Here is an 18,802-nt window from a genome sequence, read left to right on the forward strand (position 1 = left end):
GGAACAAAAAATACAAGAGACAGAGAAAATAGAGGTAACATGGTAGACTTAAACCATATCTTTAATTACAGTAAATGTTAATAGACTGAACACCTGACTGAAATGGGACCTATAAAGCCTGACTTTTTAGTTCACAGGGATTTTTTTTAAATGGTTGTGAGATTTGTGGAGACAGTGTGGCTGTGGAAACCCATGTTCTAGCCCTGCAAGATTGATACTCGTAGACCAGATAAAAGAAAATGAGCTATTTAGAGCAGACGTGAGGCATGGGTTCTGGTTTGTCCAGATTTTCTGGCCTGATTCAACACTGCAGTTCAGACAGAGCTAGATCTGGCTCTGCTTCAATGCTGAGAACCAGCTGGAGCTGGGATTGAAGCATGGGGGAAAATGCCTATGTGTCTTTCTCCTGCTTCGCCTGGCTGCATCCTGTCCATCTTTAAGCAAATTGTTACTGTTTTCACTGAGCTCTCCTTTCCCCCGCTTTAAGGCCATATAATATATGGAGCTGTGTGTTGATTTGTTAAGTCCAACTGTCTTCCATCTGGGCCCCAAAGAGGTTTCAAGGACAAGATGTTTTGATGTGTCCTTTCAGGCTAACATGCAGGAGGCCTAGTGTGAGTGACTTTATTAAGTGGTGTCTAAAGAGGATACAGCCAGCACAATGGCATGTTTTAAGTTCTCTGATGAAGGAGGGGGTATGCAGTATACTGCTTCATTGGGCAAACAGCACTTATGCCCCCACAACCCTCCACCAGAGAAAGGACTGGGAAACATATTCCTCCAACTTGGAAAAAAAAGAAGTAAATTAGATGATGGTCAACATAGTTTCTTGTCCTTCTTTTCCTCCTTGCCTAATTTGCCTAGTATCTACTAAAAACTTTCTAAAGCACCTCCCTGAAAATTAGGCTATGTAAAGCAATTTTGGGACTTAAGTGTGACCAAGAGATGTTGGCACAATGGAATTCTATTTCCTTTGAGAGAAGAAAGCTATTTGCAGGTACTCTAACAAGAGAGCAAAACTCTCTGTGTTTCAATAAGACTTTGCACTGGATAACATAAACTTAGTCCTCAGAGTCTTCATTGACTTGAATCCTATTTAAGGGCCTATATTCAGTCATTGATAGCACTGTTATCAACCACATGACTTCTGCCTTAGATCCTTTTTGAAATGAGGTGGAGTATTACTATACAATAAACATCTATGTTCTTAGGAAAGTCACTTCTCTGGATCTTATAAATAAAATGAATACATTGAACACCCCTGGAGAGTTTGGGTCCACAAGTCCATGGCGTGGGGTGAAGCCTGGGCATCTACAGTTTCAACAAGCTTCATAGATGATTCCTCTGCTGATCTGTAAGGACCTCTCTAGATTATAAGATTCTGTGATTCCATGATTTTGCATAAGTGTCAGGAAAGATGATTTTTGCCTATAAACTCTCCCTTTTAAAGTGGTCCATTTAGGATAACGTGATATTTTTATCTTAATATACTTTAGGTCTCATCCTATAGCAACCTCTTTCTAAACAATTCATTTGATCATTCTGATTGATCCATTTCAAGGAGCGGAAAGGGTTCACAAACATTTTCTAGTGAACTCTAGAAGCAAAAGCTCTGGCACCACTTTAATGGGGAGATTTCTCTGTGTAGTTCTGACTTGCTGGGACCATCATGTGACCTTGGCAGGTCAGACATTCTTTGTGGGTTTGGAGGGATGATTTTGTTTTCTAGGGTGTATCAAGATGATATTAAAGTTCTTTCATGAATAGAGTATCCATTTAAAAGCACAAAGGCAGTTGTCAGGGGACAGGGGCTGAATGCTGAGTTCTTTCACTGGGGGATTATTGGAGGCATCTCGGCAGCAGTTCATTGAGTGTGCTTACCTGAAATTGTTTTCTGCCTCTTAACTGGATGCTGATTTGACTGTATCAGTTGAGAGTGTGTTAGTTAATCCTTTGCTTAACTTGTGCTTTCTGGGACAGGCAGGGGCATTTCCAAAGATAAAAATCTGTCAACAGAGGCTAAGTCTTAATCAAACAGGTGTGGATGAGTTGGGGAGGCTTGGAGCTGAAGTATGAGAGAGAACTGCATTGTAGGAGCAGCCCTCTAGTCAGGGAGTGTCTTGGAAGGAGAATGGGGCAGCTAATGGGATGTTTAACCAGCAAATTATTAGGATCATGGAGAGGTATGTTAACTTTTGCTGACCATCTTGATTGTCAAACTCTATACTTCCTACTTAGCTTTAAACTTTATATCACTTGGGTCAAGTAAGATTAAAGGACAGAGGAACTGAAATCGTAGACTGAATTCCCATAGCACACTTATCAGAGCTCTCAGACTGAGCTTCTAGGACAGAGAACTTCTTTAAAAACAGCGCTATTGATTCTTTCTTCCTCTGATTCTTAATTCCTACAGCACTCACAAGCCGTATTACCTATCCCATCGCTCATTCCTTCTCTTTTACTGAACTTCCTGAAAGAGTTGTCTCCCTTCACTACCTTCACATTTTCACCTATTCATCACTCCCTCCTGGTCTTTTAAGTGTAGTCTGTGGACCAGCAGCGTTGGCATCCCTTGAGAATTGTTAGAAATGCCAAATTGTGGGCCCCACCCAAACCTAATGAGTCAGAATCCTCACTTTCACAAGATCCCCAAGTGATTTGTGACACATTAAAGTGTAAGAATCACTGCTAAGGCTAAAATACTTTCTTGAAGGCCTCAGATGGCCTTCTAAGCACAAAATCTACTGGCAGCTTCTCATTTTTTCTTCTCCTCGACTGCTCTCACTTGACATGATTTTCTTCTTTAAAGCTTCTCTCTCTCTGACTTCTCTAACATAGCTCTATGTAGAGCTTCTTTACACTTTGCTGGCCATTCTTTCCCTGGATCATTTTCTGGCCTGTTTTCTTCTTGTCAACTTCAAAATACAGATATTTCCACAGTCTGTCTCCAGCACCACTTTATCTTTCTCCCAAGGTCCAATTCCACTGTTCCATTTGACTTCTGGACAGCTCCACGTTGGATGTCCCTTTGGAACCTCAAGATTACTCTGTCTGAACTAACTTATCTTCTCCTTTATTCCAAAAGGCAGTTTCTCCTCTGGCCTTCCTTACTTAGTGACATCCCTGGGGATCCTCAGCATCATCACTGATTACTTCTTCCCTTGCTTCCTTCCCTGTCTAATTAGTCACAAGATTGTACCTCTAGCATTGTCCTGTGTTCTGATGTTCTCATTCGCTGTTTAGTCAAGTTATTCAAACCTCTTTCCTGAACCACTGTAAGGGCCTGGTCTTTATAATTCTAACCACTGCCCACTCCTACGTCTCTTGCCCTCCACTGTCAGATTGTTCTTTCTAGATGTTCTGATTATGCCTCTCCTCTGCACCAAAGCATTCATTGTTTCTGCACTGCCTTCAGAGTTACATCTAATCTCTTCAGTGCAGGCTTCAAAGTCTTCTGTGCTCATATCCCAGTCCCTGCCTTACTATTCTCTTTGAGTGCCCTATGCTTGGCCAAACTGAAGTCCTGTTTCCTCTCTTTGGCATTCCCTACTAACCAAAGATGACCTTTGGAATCTGGAATGAGATTCTAATATAGATTATTACAGGGATGGATAGTGAACCAGCAATTGTTTGTGAGTCTTTCTGGCTTCATTGCAATAGATCAGGTCATGTGATCTTCCTTTCTTTTCTGACTTAGTAGGTAAGGGAAATGTGTTAAGCATCGTGCGTTTGAAGATCAGGAAGGCATTTAATACTGGATTTGTGCCAAACAGCTCTATCAAAAGAGGGCACCTGGGGCTGGCCCCGGGGCCGAGTGGTTAAGTTCATGCTCTCTGCTTCGGCGGCCCAGGGTTTCGCTGGTTCGGATCCTGGGCACAGACATGACACCGCTTATTGGGCCATGTTGAGGCGGCATCCCATATGCCACAACTAGAGGGACCCACAACTAGAATATACAACTATGTACCGGGGGGATTTGGGGAGAAAAAAGCAGAAAAAAAAAAAAAAGGAGATTGGCAACAGTTGTTAGCTCAGGTGCCAACTTTAAAAAAAAAAAAAAAAAAGAGGGCACCTAAATGGAGGAATGTTTCTTGTGGTTTCCCACTGTCAACGAAAATAATCCATAACCAATCTATAAATGAAAATTTGGGTGAGTTTATTCTGAGCTTAAATTTTAGGATTATAACCCAGGAGAGTCTTTCCACAAAGGAACAGAGCACTCCAAAGAAGTGGGGGTATACGGGTGGTTATATACCCTCAAAGAGGGTGTTTCACATATGATTGAAATGTCCCTCCCACAATAGTCACAAGATTGCCCTGTTGGCACAGCATTTGATGGACACAGCAGGTAGCAGGTCTGCTATCTTGGTGGGCGTAGCAGGAGGCAAGTCTATTGTCTCCAGCTGGACGGTCACAGGTGCGGGCAGCAATCAGCTTCTAGCCTAAGGAAAGATACTTAATCCTTAAGGAGACGCCAACGTTGGGAGGGGGAGGGAAGTTGCACCTTTATCTCAAGGGCCTTTTGCTCTTGCCATAGGGAATCTCTAAAGCAGATATACAATGCGTGCTCAGTGGCCTCGGTCAGGCCCTTTTGGAAAGACAAGTTCAGGCTGAATTAGGTTTACACCAAATGGCTTCCTCATATATTCCAATATATCCTATTACTTGCCATTTTTATTTGTCACCACAGAGTTTGATTTTGTACCTGATTCCTGGGCAAAAATATTTACCAGTGACTTAGATAAAGATACAGAAAGTGCATGTATCATATTTTTAGGAGACAGCTGGGAAGGACAATAGAATCAGATAATAGAATCATGATCTCCCAATATTTTATCAGCTAGAATATGGCCAAATCAGAAGAGAAGAAATTTAAGATTACACTTGCACTTGGGCCCTCAAATGAACTGTTAAAGTAAAGTACCAGAATATGGGTGATGTGTGGGAAAAAATTGTTTTATTTAACATCTTCACATATCTGAATGTGAGTGTTTCAGGAACTCACGAGATAAAAGGTTCAATGACAGAAGCATATTACCTTGAAAAAGAAAGAAAGCCACACTTAGAATATTGTGTTCAGTTCTGGGCCCTACATTTTAAGTTGGATGTAGACAAACTGGAATTATTTTTAGGGGGAGCACAACAAGAGTTGCTTGGCTAGGGTGTGATTAGTGTGAAGAGCTCACTAGGTGGTCTTTGAGGTCCGTTTCAAGCCCAGCTTTACTCAGTTATAGTCTCCTTGGTGGAGGGTAATTCCTGCCTTACCGTAGTTTTTCTGAAGGCATTTAGCGCAATGCTTTGCTCATAGCGTGTGTTAATAAATATTGCTGAATGAAGGTTGTTAGTGTGATGTAAATTTTGCCTTCAGACCCAGGACATAATTTCCTTGAGGGCATATACCACATGTTTTGTTTCTTTTTATATCATCCCTAGCATCTTGCATGGGGCTGGATTTTCAGCAGGTACTTAGTAAATACAGGCTGAGTTCACAAAATTAAATATTGGGAGAAATCCATTGAACACCTCATACTTATTCCCCAAATTTCCCCTTTCCTGTTATATAAATACAAAGGAACAATGTGGTGAGGGGAAAGAACACTGACTGGGAGTCAGAAACCTTGGTTTTTTTTTTTTTTTTCTAAAGATTGGCACCTGGGCTAACTACTGTTGCCAATCTTTTTTTTTTTTTTCTGCTTTATTTCCCAAACTCCCCCCGGTACATAGTTGTATATCCTAGTTGCAGGTCCTTCTAGCTGTGGGATGTGGGATGCCGCCTCAACATGGCCTGACGAATGGTGCCATGTCCCCGCCCAGGATCCGAACCCTGGGCCGCTGCAGCGGAGCGCGCGAACTTAACCACTCGGCCACGGAGCCGGCCCCAGAAACCTTGGTTTTTAGGGCTGCCCCTTTCACTCACTAGCTCACATCAGGCAAGTAAGAACTCATGTACAGGATCTGATGATGAAGGAGAAGTAGGATGGAAAGTGTCATGGCTGCTACAATTTAGGATCAGGCATCTGAATACCGCAGCTGGGCTTCTCCCAGCCTTTTGGTGTTGGTAATGAAATGCTTTAAGATGACACAATTAAGACACTTAATCATTTGCAAGTTTAAGTTCCTTTCAATTGGCCTGGAAGCCATAGAAATGGCATAGTTTGCTTCCTGGGAGATTGTAGCCTACGACCAATAATTCACTTGTGTCTATACAGCTGTTATTTGCTATTCACTGGCAGGTGTGACTAATGCCACCACTGACACCACCTCTTGGATGAATGTGAGCTTCTAAAGCAACTCGTTCATGAGTATCTGTGTGAGAGAGGATTGTTGGAAGGGTGCTGGGCTTCTCTTTGTTGTTACTGGTGGGGCTGAACCCACTTTTGAGAGACTTAGATTAATGTTGGCACTATTTCCCGAGGGCATGTCTGCTCTCCGTGGAGCCTTTCCTGGCATATGCCCATGATTCTTGGTACTCTTTTTCTATTCTCTCTTTCTGTGTATTGTCATAGCTCTCTGGATTGGATAGGCATGTTTCTGAAGGCTCTGAAAGCCCATTTATTTGAACAGGGACAAAGTGATGGTGTTGAGGGAGCAAATCTGAAAACATAAGGCTGGGTTTGGACATGCCACTGTGTCAGAAGAAAGCAGTGGGTTTTCTAGACAAGGGTGAAGTGGCTGAGAAAGCATGTACAAATAATCTGATATCTCCTGTTCAGTCTTTAAAGAGTTAAAAGTTGAAGTGGATTTTTACCAATGAATTGTGTTTAGTTTTGTTCTTTAAAACAAAAAAGGGACCTCAGAAAAAAAAGTGTTTCATTAATGTGCCAGCTTGGATTATTTTCCCCTGTTCAGCAATCAACAGTAATAAAAACCCAGATAGAAAATTTTAATACATTTACAGTAGAAATGAAGACATTAAGCAAAAACTCTAAAACATTTTCCATTTTCATTTCACTTACCAGGTGCTACATATCAAGCTATTATTTACCCAGCTAAAATGAGCTGGAAAGTGATCCAAGTTGGTGAAGTGCCTGTAGACAAATCACACAATTGTTTTCTCCTGCTGATTATGCTCAGCTGAAGGGATTAGTTTAGCACAAATCAGATCAAGATGATGTGAAAGTTACGCAGGATTACTTGAAGACTGTGGAGATTAGCTGTGGTCAGCTAGCCAATGGAAAACTTCATTTTTATGCCTTTGCTGCCTGGTTAGTTCATGTGTATGGAGGCAGTTTAATTTAAGTCATACCCAGTGCTATTCTCCAGGCTAGTGGAGTAAAGCAGCAAGGATAATTCAAAGTGAGCAGATAATCCACCAGACAGTTCTGTTTTGTTTTGGAAGGAATACAGTATATTAACAATAGTTTATATTTGTATGGCTATTTCCAGTTGAAAAAGTGCCATTGTGTACCACTGATCTAATAGCTGGAACCAGCGAGGAAACCCAGGTATACCTCTAATTTTGCTCTTAGATACTAACCTTAGGCAAGTCATTGAGTCTCTTTGTATTTCCTTATCTATAAAATGGGAATAATAATCAAACTGGTTCTTCCTAGATGGTAAGGGATTTGAGATAATAGTTTTGTAAATGTCTTGAAAGGTTAAAGCATTACATTGATCTAGTTACTTAAAGACCTTTATTGATGGCTCACCTTCTGTTAGGAGTTCTGTTCGACCTAGGGATATAGTGGTGCACTAGAAAGAGGGCAGAGGCTTCCCCTTAATCACCTCACATTATGGGATTACTATTCTCTTTTTCTTGGAGTGATTTAAAAATGAATAGAATTTCTTGAATTTATACCAACTGAGTAAGATGTACTCGAGGGTCGAAAAAGGAACTACGTAGGTAATATGAAATGATTTCCTACATCTACATAATGATATGGGAAATCGTAACCTCAATTATCTGAACTGAGTATGTTAACTATATCTAATGGAGGGACTTTTAATCTGAGAGTCTCTAGATGATCTTCAGAGGGCCCAGGAACAACCTGAAATTGGATGTAAGATTTGGGTCTGTGACTTACCACAAAGGTTGAGAACTGCTGAATTAATGTATACTCTCTTGTTCCCAGGACAATGTGATGACAAAGATAGTTAAAAGGTTTCTCTTGGATTAAATCTTTCATCAGGTTGCCAGACTTGGTGCCACTGACTTGTGCAAAGTCTCATCTGTAAAATGTGGGAGTCATATTAAATAGTCTCTGAGAAGTCCCTTTTGACTCTAAAATTCCATTATCATAACTTCAATTTCTCTTAGAAAGGAAGATTTAATCCACTTTAGCCAGCCATTTCCACAACCTCCCTTCAACCTGCTAATGTTGAAATAATTTGAAAATGGTCCTTAGTGAAAGGCACATTTCTTTGACATTTCAGCTAATCTGGAAGTGGCTATATAGCTTGAAGAGAGAGGATTTTTATAGGGACTTCTGGGAAGCTTTGAATATCTGCATGAGTTGACCATGGTTTGGTCTGCTTCATGGGAAGTGTTTTGATCCACTGTCTTCAGGGGTTGATTTGGGGCAGCTGGCTGGTCCCGTTGTCCTTATAGTTTGGTTATTGAATTAGCACAATAGAGATGTAGATTGGTTAATGTGCCTGTGGCCCGTGAGCACAAGCTATAGGCTTGTTAAAGCAGTTGGACTTGTAGAGAGAATTAGATTAACATGAAGCTCCTTTTTCAAATTTCCAGGGTTATATTCTGACATGTTGTGTGGAGGTGTGATCGTAGTGTCACATAGTCACCACTGTGTGCTAAGTTTTGAGGCAGATGACAGGTGGGGCAAATGCTGTTTGTGGTCTCCCCGCTGATCATTGCTTTCTTCCTTGCTGAAAAAGCTGGGATTTTGTCTGGGTGTCTCTTCTTCTCCATGTTACCTAGATCCAGCTACAGGGGTTTAATCTGGATTGTTTTAAGACCAATGTTGGGATCCTATTCCCCTTGGCTGTCATTGGTTTAGCCATGGGCATGTGACACTGTCTGATGTGTCAGACAGCGACAGTTTAGCCATGGGCCAATGAGCATAAGGGAAAATCTTCCAAGAGGCTTCAGGGAAAGATTTCTTTGCTCTTAAGAAGAGATACGAGTAAGAGATGGTTCTGCTTGTTTCACTAGTTTCTGTTGACTTTCCGTGAGAACTTTTGTAATTCCAGTCATTTTACCACTTTGTGGTCTGATGGTCAGGGACAAGACAGTGTACTGAGGGTGGCAGAGGGGAAATATGGAAAGAGGCTTGAAACTTGACTGGTTCCCCAGCACTGGTTTCTGAGCCTCTTAAGTCTATCTGAGCCAAATGATCCTTGTTGCCTTTATCTTCAAATGTGGAATCTCTTATTTTTAAACCCTCAAAATTCGCCTCTATTAATACTTTTTAATACTCAATGCATATTAGATTTAACAACATAAGAGTAAAACCTCTGTCTTTTCTCCCTGTCCTCTTTTCCTGCTTTATTTTCCTTTGGTGCACTTACCACCATTTACTAGGTTATATGTAACAAATCAGGGGTTTTGTTTTATTCATTGTAGCATCCCCAGCAAATGGAACAGTGCCTGGCATGTAGGGGAGAGTGCTCAGTAGGTATTTGTTGAATGAATATTTTATCAATTTAGTTGATTTATTGCTTCTTCTAGTCACTCTTTCCGTCTAGTTTCAGTTAGTGTACCGCTAAGCAGTACTGTTGGTTTAGTAGATCTTTCAGTGATGGTTTAGATGCAGGAATTTTCTTACTTTGTCTGAAAATATCTTTACTTTGGCTTTATTTCTGAAGGATAAGTATAGTTTATCTGGGTATAGAATTCTAGCTGATAGTTATTTTTTCTCTGAACACCTCAAAGATATTCTGTTAAGGATTGAATTGTGTCCCCCACACCCCCAAATTCATACGTTGAAACCCTAACCACCAGTGTGACTGTATTTGGAGATAGGGCCTTTAGGGAGGGCATTAAGGTTAAATGAGGTCATAAGGGTGGGACCCTAATCCAGTGGAATTGATGTTCTAATAAGAAGAGAAAGGGGTACCAGAGATCTCTCTGTCTCTGCATGAGCACAGAAGAAAGGCCATGTGAGGACACAGTGAGAAGGCAGCTGTCTACAAGCCAGGGAGAGAGTTCTCACCGGAAATCAAATTTGCAAGCATCTTGATCATGAACTTCCAGCCTCCAGAGCTGTGAGAAGATAAATGTCTGTTGTTTAAGCTACTTTAGTCTGTGGTGTTTTGTTATGGTAGCCTGCTGACTGATACAGATTTCATTGTCTTCTGGAGTTTACTGTTATTGGTGAGAAGTCTGTTCTACATCTTTCATTCCTTTGAGGATAATCCTTTATTTCTACTTGTTTTTCAAATTTTTCATTGCAATACAATCTATCAACACGTGAATTTGTTTTTATTTAAAATTGTTAGTACTCAGTGACTTTATTCAATCTAAGAATTCATGTTTTTTTTTTTTTTTTCATTTCTGGAAAATCCTCGGTAATTCTCTTCTTGGTTATTGCCTTTCTCCCATTTTTCTTCTTCTGGAACTCCTATTAGATTATATTGTAGACCTTATTCTGTCCTCCTTGCCACGAATCTTTTATTTTGTACATGCCATCTCTTTGTCTCTTGGTCCTGAATTCTGGGTGATTTTTTTTCAGATTTACTCTATGGTTCATAAGTTTGCTTTTCGGTGTACCTCGTAGTCTGTTGAGCCTGTTGATCACTTATTTGATTTTGATGATTATGTTTTTTTTCGATATTCTATTTTTTCAAATCTTTTTCCTTATAGTGTTATCTTATTTCATAATGGCTCCTATACCTTTTAAACTCTTGTTTTATGGCCTTTCAGGTTTTTCTATAACTTCCTGTTCTTCCATTTGTGATTGGCTGATTCTCTCTTAGTTATTTGTTTCCTTGTGTGTTTTATAATTTTTTTAATGAATTTTTTTTTGTTTTTTTTTTACTGTGAGCTTGCATTTGAAACTATTTCTGAAAAACAGAGCTTTCATAGGTCTAACACCAGTTTTATGTTGTTTTTTTATCTTGGATTTGAAATACCATTACTGTACACCCATGGGTAATGTAGGCTTAGAGTTTTAGTTTGTTGCAGAGGCCTTTTTTCTGCCCAAAGCTCTGGGAAGCAACATGCCTCCTTATACTTTTCTGTAATGGTAGATAAGGTTTTTCTTGTCCTCTTTTGGGCTCCCCCTAGATGTCCAGCTTTATGTGGAACTTGTAGTTCCAGTTCCCTATCTTGTGTAGGCCCAAAGTAACATGTCCTATCCCTTTGAGGGCGTTAAACACCTGGGTTTATATCCAGGTCTGGTCTTGTCATGGGCTCCTGTGTCGTAGGCTTGGATTTTAGTCTTTGGTTCTCTTACTTGGCAGTTGGTCTCTCTTTTTTACCCCCAGCTCTGCTATATATTAAAATTTTTAGAGGAGGGTTATGTTTTATCCAGATTTCTTTAAGAGTGTTGAGATGTGAGTTTGTATCAGCTTAGTCTGCCATGTTGCTAGAAGTGAAATGAAGTCTGAAATCTCTCACTAAAGTCATCGGTGACTTTGTAATTGCCAAATTCAATGGAATTATTTCAGTTCTAACCTTCCTGGACCTCTGGCTATTACATTTTGGACTATCGATCAGTCACTCATGTATTAGAACTCTCCACGGCCTTGACATTGATGATACCACACTTCCCTGATCACTGATTACCTCTTTGCCCATCTTCTTTCTGTCCTATTTATAGACACTTCTTCCTCCACTTCTTCCTTAATGTTGCTGTTACTGTGAGTCCTAGGCTGTCTATTCTCTCACCACATGTGCTCTGTGATTTCATACGCTCTAGGGTTTTAGTTTCTAGTGTGTGTTGATGAGTCCATCTTTACCTTTAGCCAAGGTTCCTCTCTGCCAGCCTCACATGTTCAACCCTCCTGCTGAACATACTCCCTAAAGTCCCCTCAGGCACCTCATGTTTAATACCTCTAATGCTGACCTTCCCTCCTGTCCTCACCAACCTTCTCCTCCTCTTGTATCTTTTTCAGGTGCTCTCACCTATCTGTCAGTTCTCATCAGTTTCCCTTTCTCCTTCCCCACTCTCACGCTGTACCAAAGCAATCACTAAGTCCTTCTGATTTTACCACCTAAACGTTTCTTGAGTTTTTCTCGTCTCCAACCCTACTTGGAGTAGGTCTATGTTGATGTCTCCTGCCTCTTTCTTTCCAATTCCATTTCCCACATGGTTCCTTGATGACAAACTTGACCCTGCCATTCCCTTGTTCGCTACCATAGTGACTGCCCTTTCTCTCTGGCATGATGTCTCATCTGTTTCACATGGTTTGCAGAGACCTGTGTAATCTGCTCTATGCCTGCTCTCTTCTGCCCTCACTCAGATTTAACTCTGTATAGTTCCCCACATGCCAGCACCCACATCCCCACACCAGGTCTTTTTGCTTCTGTGTCTTTACTCATAGAGATTCCCTTTGCTAGGAGCTGCCTTTGTCTTCACTTGACTGGCCAACTTCCACTCATCCTTTAAGGGATATTTTATGTGAAACCTCCTCTAGGAATCATTTCTTTTTCCCTCAGCCCTAAAACTGGCTTACATGTTCCTCTCCTTTGTTCCCACTGTTCTCCATGTATGTGTTTGTCATAATTGTTTTTGTGTCTGTTTTACATGCAATACTGTGAGCAGATAAAGGAAAGGAATTGTGCTTTACTCAATTTTGTATCGTGAGCACAGACCTTGTCACATAGTGGGTGCTCAATAAATGTTTATGTGGATGTGCATGGTTGGATGGATGAGTGAGTAAATGTAGGAGTTTTGTTCAGAGAATGGGAGTTCTATGGTTGCCAGAGAGGTCTGGGATGGCCTCTTGGAGAAGGCAGCTTGTGGTCTGGGGTGTGAAGGATTTGGCATGAGGTTGGTGAAAGGTGAGTGGGACAAGAGAAGAACTAAACTGGCAGTATTTTATGTCTCCTTTTGGGTGCTTTGCAAGTGTCTGACTGATTGTAGCAGTGGGCGACTAATGGCCAACAGCATTCTGACAGCGCCTGCTGACAGTCGATAATGAGATTAGTGCCTTTTGATTCCATTATTAACAAGTAGCCAAAGAATCATTTGGACGTGTCAGGAGCTAATGACAGGAATTAAGAGTCCCTCTAACTTTGGGGCAGCAGTTCAGGTACCTAACACTTTGAAGGGTAATTGCAGGCAATTTTTTCCTAAATATTTTAAAATAAATGTTTTGTTGATGTTTAACAAACATACGAAAAAGTGCACAAATCCTAAGTGCCCAGCTTGATTAATTATCACCAAGTGAACACACCAGTGTCATCAGCATGCAGAGCAGAATACAGGCATGTTGTCATCTGGAAGCTCGCTGAGTGTCTGTCTTAGGTATTACTTGTACCCCTTCTCTCACTAAGGGTAACTGACTACTGTCCTGACCTCTAACAGCAGAGATTAGTTTTGCCTGTTTTAAACCTTTATGTCAGTGAAATCATGCAGTATTTCCTCTTCTGTTTTTGACTTCATCTGCTCAGCATTATATCTGTGAGATTCATCCATGTTGATATAGCAGTGGTTCATGCATTCTCATTGCTATTAGTATTCCCTTGTATGGATATGCCAAGTTTTAAAAGTTATTCTACTGTTGATGGACATTTGGATTGTTTTCCACTAGTTTCTGACTATTATGAATGGTGCTACTATGAACATTCTTGTCTGTCTTTTGGTGAACATACATACCCTCTCTCTTGAATACATTCCTAGGGATAGAATTGTTGGGTCATAGAGTGTACTAGTTGTTCAGTGTTAGTATAAACTGCACAACAGTTTTCCAAAGTGGTTGTAGCAACTTATTTCCAATAGTAGAGTATGAAAGTTTTAGTTGTGTGACATACTTGTCAATATTTATTTTTCACCTATAATAAAATCTCATTCACTTGAATCCCGTTGATAAAGAACGTGGGGTGACATGCATATAGACTATACTTAAATTTGCATTCATAGATGCTTTTGATAGTGGTTTGCAAAGCATGTTAAAAATATGCTATCAAGGCTTGTGCTTTTTTGTTTAAGGGAACCCACTGAGATTTTTAGAGGCCACTTAAGACAAATATGCCAAGATAGTGCATTATTATTTTTTAATTGAAGTCTTTAACCCACACATTTAACAACACTTTGCTAACCTATCTTGTGCATACATACATATAATTACAAAAACTGTATTTAAAAAGATGCGTGTTATAAAATGAATAGATCAAGTGGCATTTCTGTAGAGTCCTTAATGGTATGCCACATTCCTCTGTCTGTGGTTCTGTGAGACTTACCATGACTAGGCAGTTGATGATGTGCTGGTTAAGTCTTTAGGACAACTTGAAGCAGGGAGGAACCTAAAATTAGTACCTTTGAATGACAGAATTGGCATCCAAAAATGCTTTGACTGGAAAGGTACATAGTCCTAATCTAACATGATTGGTCACTGGCTCCTATGCCCATCTATCCTGGTTCAGTCAGCTAAGGTTGGGAGAAAACATGTCCTTTCAGGTGCACTCCTTCATGGGGCAATGGGCAGAGCTGGGATCCTTAGAAGAGGCAATGCATGCTGGTTGTCTCTTGTACAACCCCTAAAATCCTGTCTCCAAGATCTCTTTTTGTGTAAGTGAATGCTAAAGATAAATGATAAAGGATTCTTGCTTATGTTTTCTTTTCTTTTTTTATTGAGGTAACATTAGTTTATAAGATTATATTCATTTCAGGTGTACATCATTGTATTTCAGCTTCTCTTTAGACTACATCATGTTCACCACCAAAAGTCTTAATTGCCATCCATCACCGTACACATGTGCCCCTTTACCCCTTTCACCAACCCCCCCAACTACCAATCTGTCCTGTGTATCTATGCATTTGTTTGTTTATCTTCTACAGATGAGTAAAATCATACAGTATTTGTCTTTCTCTGACTTAATTCGCTTAGCATAACACCCTCAAGGTCCATCCATGTTGTTGCAAATGGCAAGATTTCATCTTTTTTGTGGCTGAGTAGTATTCGATTGTATTCATATACCACATCTTCTTTATCAGTTTATCTGTTGATGGACACTTAAGTTGTTTCCAGGTCTTGGCTGTTGTGGATAATGCTGCAATATAGTGCATATATCTTTTTGAATTAGTGTTTATGTGTTTTTCCAATAAATACCCAGAAGTGAAATAGCTGGATCATTTAGTAGTTCTATCCTTAATTTTTTGAGGAATCTCCATTCTGTTTTCCATAGTAGCTGCACCAGTTTACATTCCCACCAGTGGTGTACAAGGCTTCCTTTTTCTCCATATCTGCTCCAATACTTATTTCTTGTCTTATTAATTATAACTGTTCTGACAGGTGTGAGGTGATATCTCATTGTAGTTTTGATTTGCATTTCCCTAATAATTAGTGATGTTGTTGAACATCTTTTCATGTGCCTGTTTGCCATTTGTATGTCTTCTTTGGAAAAATGTCTGTTCAGATCCTCTGCCCATTTTTTAATCTGGTGGTTTGTTTTTTCTTGTCGAGTTGTATGAATTCTTTATATATCTTGGCTGTTAACCCCTGATCAGATATATGATTTGCAAATATCTTCTCCCAATTGGTAGGTTGTCTTTTTGTTTTGTTGATGGCTTCCTTTGTGATGCAGAAACTTTTTAGTTTAATGTAGCCCCATTTTATTTTGTCCTTTGTTTCTGTTGCCTCTGGAGACATATTCAAAAAGATACCACTAAGACCAATGTCAAAGAGCATACTGCCTATGTTTTCTTCTAGCGGTTTTATGGTTTCAGGTCTTACATTCAAGCCTTTAATCCATTTTGAGTTGATTTTTGTGCATGGTGTAAGGAAATGGTCTACTTTCATTCTTTTGCATGTGGCTGTCCAGTTTTCCCAACACCATTTATTGAAGAGACTCTCCTTTCTCCATTGTATGTTCTTGGCTCCTTTGTTGAAGAAATGTGTGTATTTATTTCTGGGCTCTCAATTCTGTTCCATTGATCTGTGTGTCTGTTTTCCTACAAGTACCATGCTGTTTTGATTACTGTAGCTTTGTAGTATATTTTGAAATCAGAGAGTATGATACCTCCAGGTTTATTCTTTTTTCTCAGGATTTCCTTGGCTATCCAGGGTCTTTTGTTGTTCCATATATATTTTAGTATCCTTGTATTTCTGTGAAAAAATGTTGTTGGGATTCTGATAGTGATTACATTGAATCTGTAGATTGCTTTAGGTAATATGAACATTTTAACTACATTAATTCTTCCAATGCATGAGTGTGGAATATCTTTCCATTGCTTTACATCTTCTTTGATTTCTTTCAACAGTGTCTTACAGTTTTCAGTGTACAGGTCTTTCACCTCCTGGGTTAAATTTATTCCAAGGCATTTTATTCTTTTTGTTGTGATTATAAATGGGATTGCATTCTTTTTTTTTTTGAGCCCTGAGCTAACATCTGTGCCCATCTTTCTCTATTTTATATGTGGGACAACTGACACAGCATGGCTTGATAAGTGGTGCATAGGTCCACGCCTTGGATCTGAGCCAGTGAACCCCAGGCCACTGAAATGGAGCATGCGAACTTAGCCACTGCGTCACACGGCTGGCCCCAGGATTGTATTCTTGATTTCTCTTTCTTCTAGTTCATTGTTAGTGTATAGAATTGCAGCTGATTTTTGTATGTTGATTCTGTACCCTGCAAGTTAACTGTATTTGTTAATTATTTCTGACAGTATTTTTGTGGATTCTTTAGGATTTTCAACATATAAAATCATGTCATCTGCAAACAGTGAGAGTTTTACTTGTTCCTTTCTAATTTGGATTCCTTTTATTTTCTTTTTCTTGCCTAATTTCTCTGGTGAGGACTTCTAATACTATGTGAAAAGAGTAGGGAGAGTGGGCATCCTTGTTCCTATTCATAGAGGGATAGCTTTCAGTTTTTCACCATTGAGTATGATGTTAGCTGTGGGTTTTTTGTATATGGCTTTTATTATGTTGAGGTACTTTCCAAACAATGGATGCTGAATCTTGTCTTGCTTGTGTTTTCTTAGTGAAACTGGACACCGTTTCCCTTTGATCTTCTTTTATTCACTGATAATCTTAAAGTCTAGCCACTTGCTATGAACCAGGAAAGATCTGAGAGAAGGAAGACTGAATGGAGTTAAGAATGAGTTATGGGATATCAGAGAGGTGAAGTGAGAGAGGGTTTATTGGCAAGGCAGAACAGAGTGCTGGGCCTGGGAGGTGGGAGGTGAGCCAGACATCAGTGAAGGACTGGGGACAAGGCAGAGAAAGAGAGAGCACCTGGGAAGTGTGCTACCATGACCTCCAGAAAGTGAAGGAATGACCAAAGAGAGAAAATGGACTAATTAGGCCCACAGACTTTTTGTCAAAAGTATACTGAGTTGTGTGTGTTGCAGTAGTCTGTTGGTCAATTCAAGGCCAAAATGCCTAGAAACTTCCCTACCCCTTCTTTATTCTTGCCAAGTCCACATGAGTTCTTTCCCACTCAGGGCCGTTCTTTCCCACTCAGGGCTGTCCTTTCCCTGTTTATGGCAAACAGCTCTAGCCAAACTGTATTTTTGACATTTAAAATGCTCTAACACTCTGTGAGTGAGGTTTATATTTTGTCAATTTCAATTTTTGAAAAGGTAATATCCCTATGATTTGAAACCTAAGAGATATGAAAGATTATGAAAATTTTTCCTCCCATTCTATTCCTTATCTTCCCCAGTTCTCACTGTAATCCCCAAAGGTAACTATTTTTGGTTTCCTGTATATTTTTTCAGAGTTTCTAAAATTTTGTATGTATAAGCAAAATTAAATATCTGTATTATTCCTTTCCCATTTATACGAAAGATAGCATTTTATTCATATTATTTTGCCCCCTTTTTTTCACTTAACAAAAATACCTTTCCATATCACTACACAGAGAACATTTTCATTAATTTTTTATGGGTACATAGTATTGCCCTGTATGAATCATCATAATTTGTTTATCCAGTCCCCTGTTGATGGACATTGTGCTTGTTCTCTTCCTTTCACTATTACAGAGCTGCAAGCAATGACCTTTAATCTGTCGTTTTTGAATGTTTGCAAGTATATCTATAGGATAAATTTCCAGAAATAGACTTACTGGGTCAAAGGGCATATGCATTTGTAATTTTGGTAGACATTGCCAAGTTGCACTCCTCAGAAGCTAACTAATTTATCTCTTCACCAGCAGCAATAGGTGCACGCCTGTTTTCCCACAGCCTTACCAACAGAGCATATTATTAAACTTTTGAGTTCTTGCCAATCTGGCAGGTAAAAAAAATGGTTTCTTAATGTTTTACTTTGCATTTCTCTCATGAGGTTAAGCATCCTATTATATATTGAAGAGGCATTTGTATTTCCTTTTTTGTGAACTGTGTTTGTGTTATTTGTACATTTTTCTATTAGATTTTTGTCTTATGATTGTTTTTGGAGCTCTCTTTATGTATGTGTGTTTTTGTGTGTGTGTGTGTGTGTGTATGCATCTGTGTACTCAGTGTGTGTGTAATTTGTCCTTTTTCTGTGATTGAGTTGCAGTTTCTTTTTCCACATTTTTTGGTTGCCTTCTGATTTGTTTTTGGTGGCTTTCTGTTTGCTTTATTTTCTGGGTTTTTTTCCATATAAAATCTTTGCTTTGTATACAGTTGATTTTTATGCAGTTGAATTTATCATCTTTTATTTTATGGCTTTTGGATTTTTAGTTTCAGTAGAAGGGACTTCTCCACCCCTTGCTTTTCTTCTAGTGCTTTTATGGTTTCCTTTTTAAAAAAGT

At 39.6% G+C, this 18,802-nt stretch overlaps 1 protein-coding gene across 12 annotated transcripts in view; it reads left to right on the plus strand.

Annotated features, from left to right (window-relative positions):
* Positions 1 to 18,802, plus strand: part of LRMDA (leucine rich melanocyte differentiation associated) — a 1,071,617-nt gene that overhangs the window by 130,617 nt on the left and 922,198 nt on the right. The window lies entirely within an intron of this gene.

This window comes from Equus caballus, chromosome 1 (genome assembly GCF_041296265.1).
Source record: "Equus caballus isolate H_3958 breed thoroughbred chromosome 1, TB-T2T, whole genome shotgun sequence".
Classification (NCBI taxonomy): Eukaryota; Metazoa; Chordata; class Mammalia; order Perissodactyla; family Equidae; genus Equus; species Equus caballus.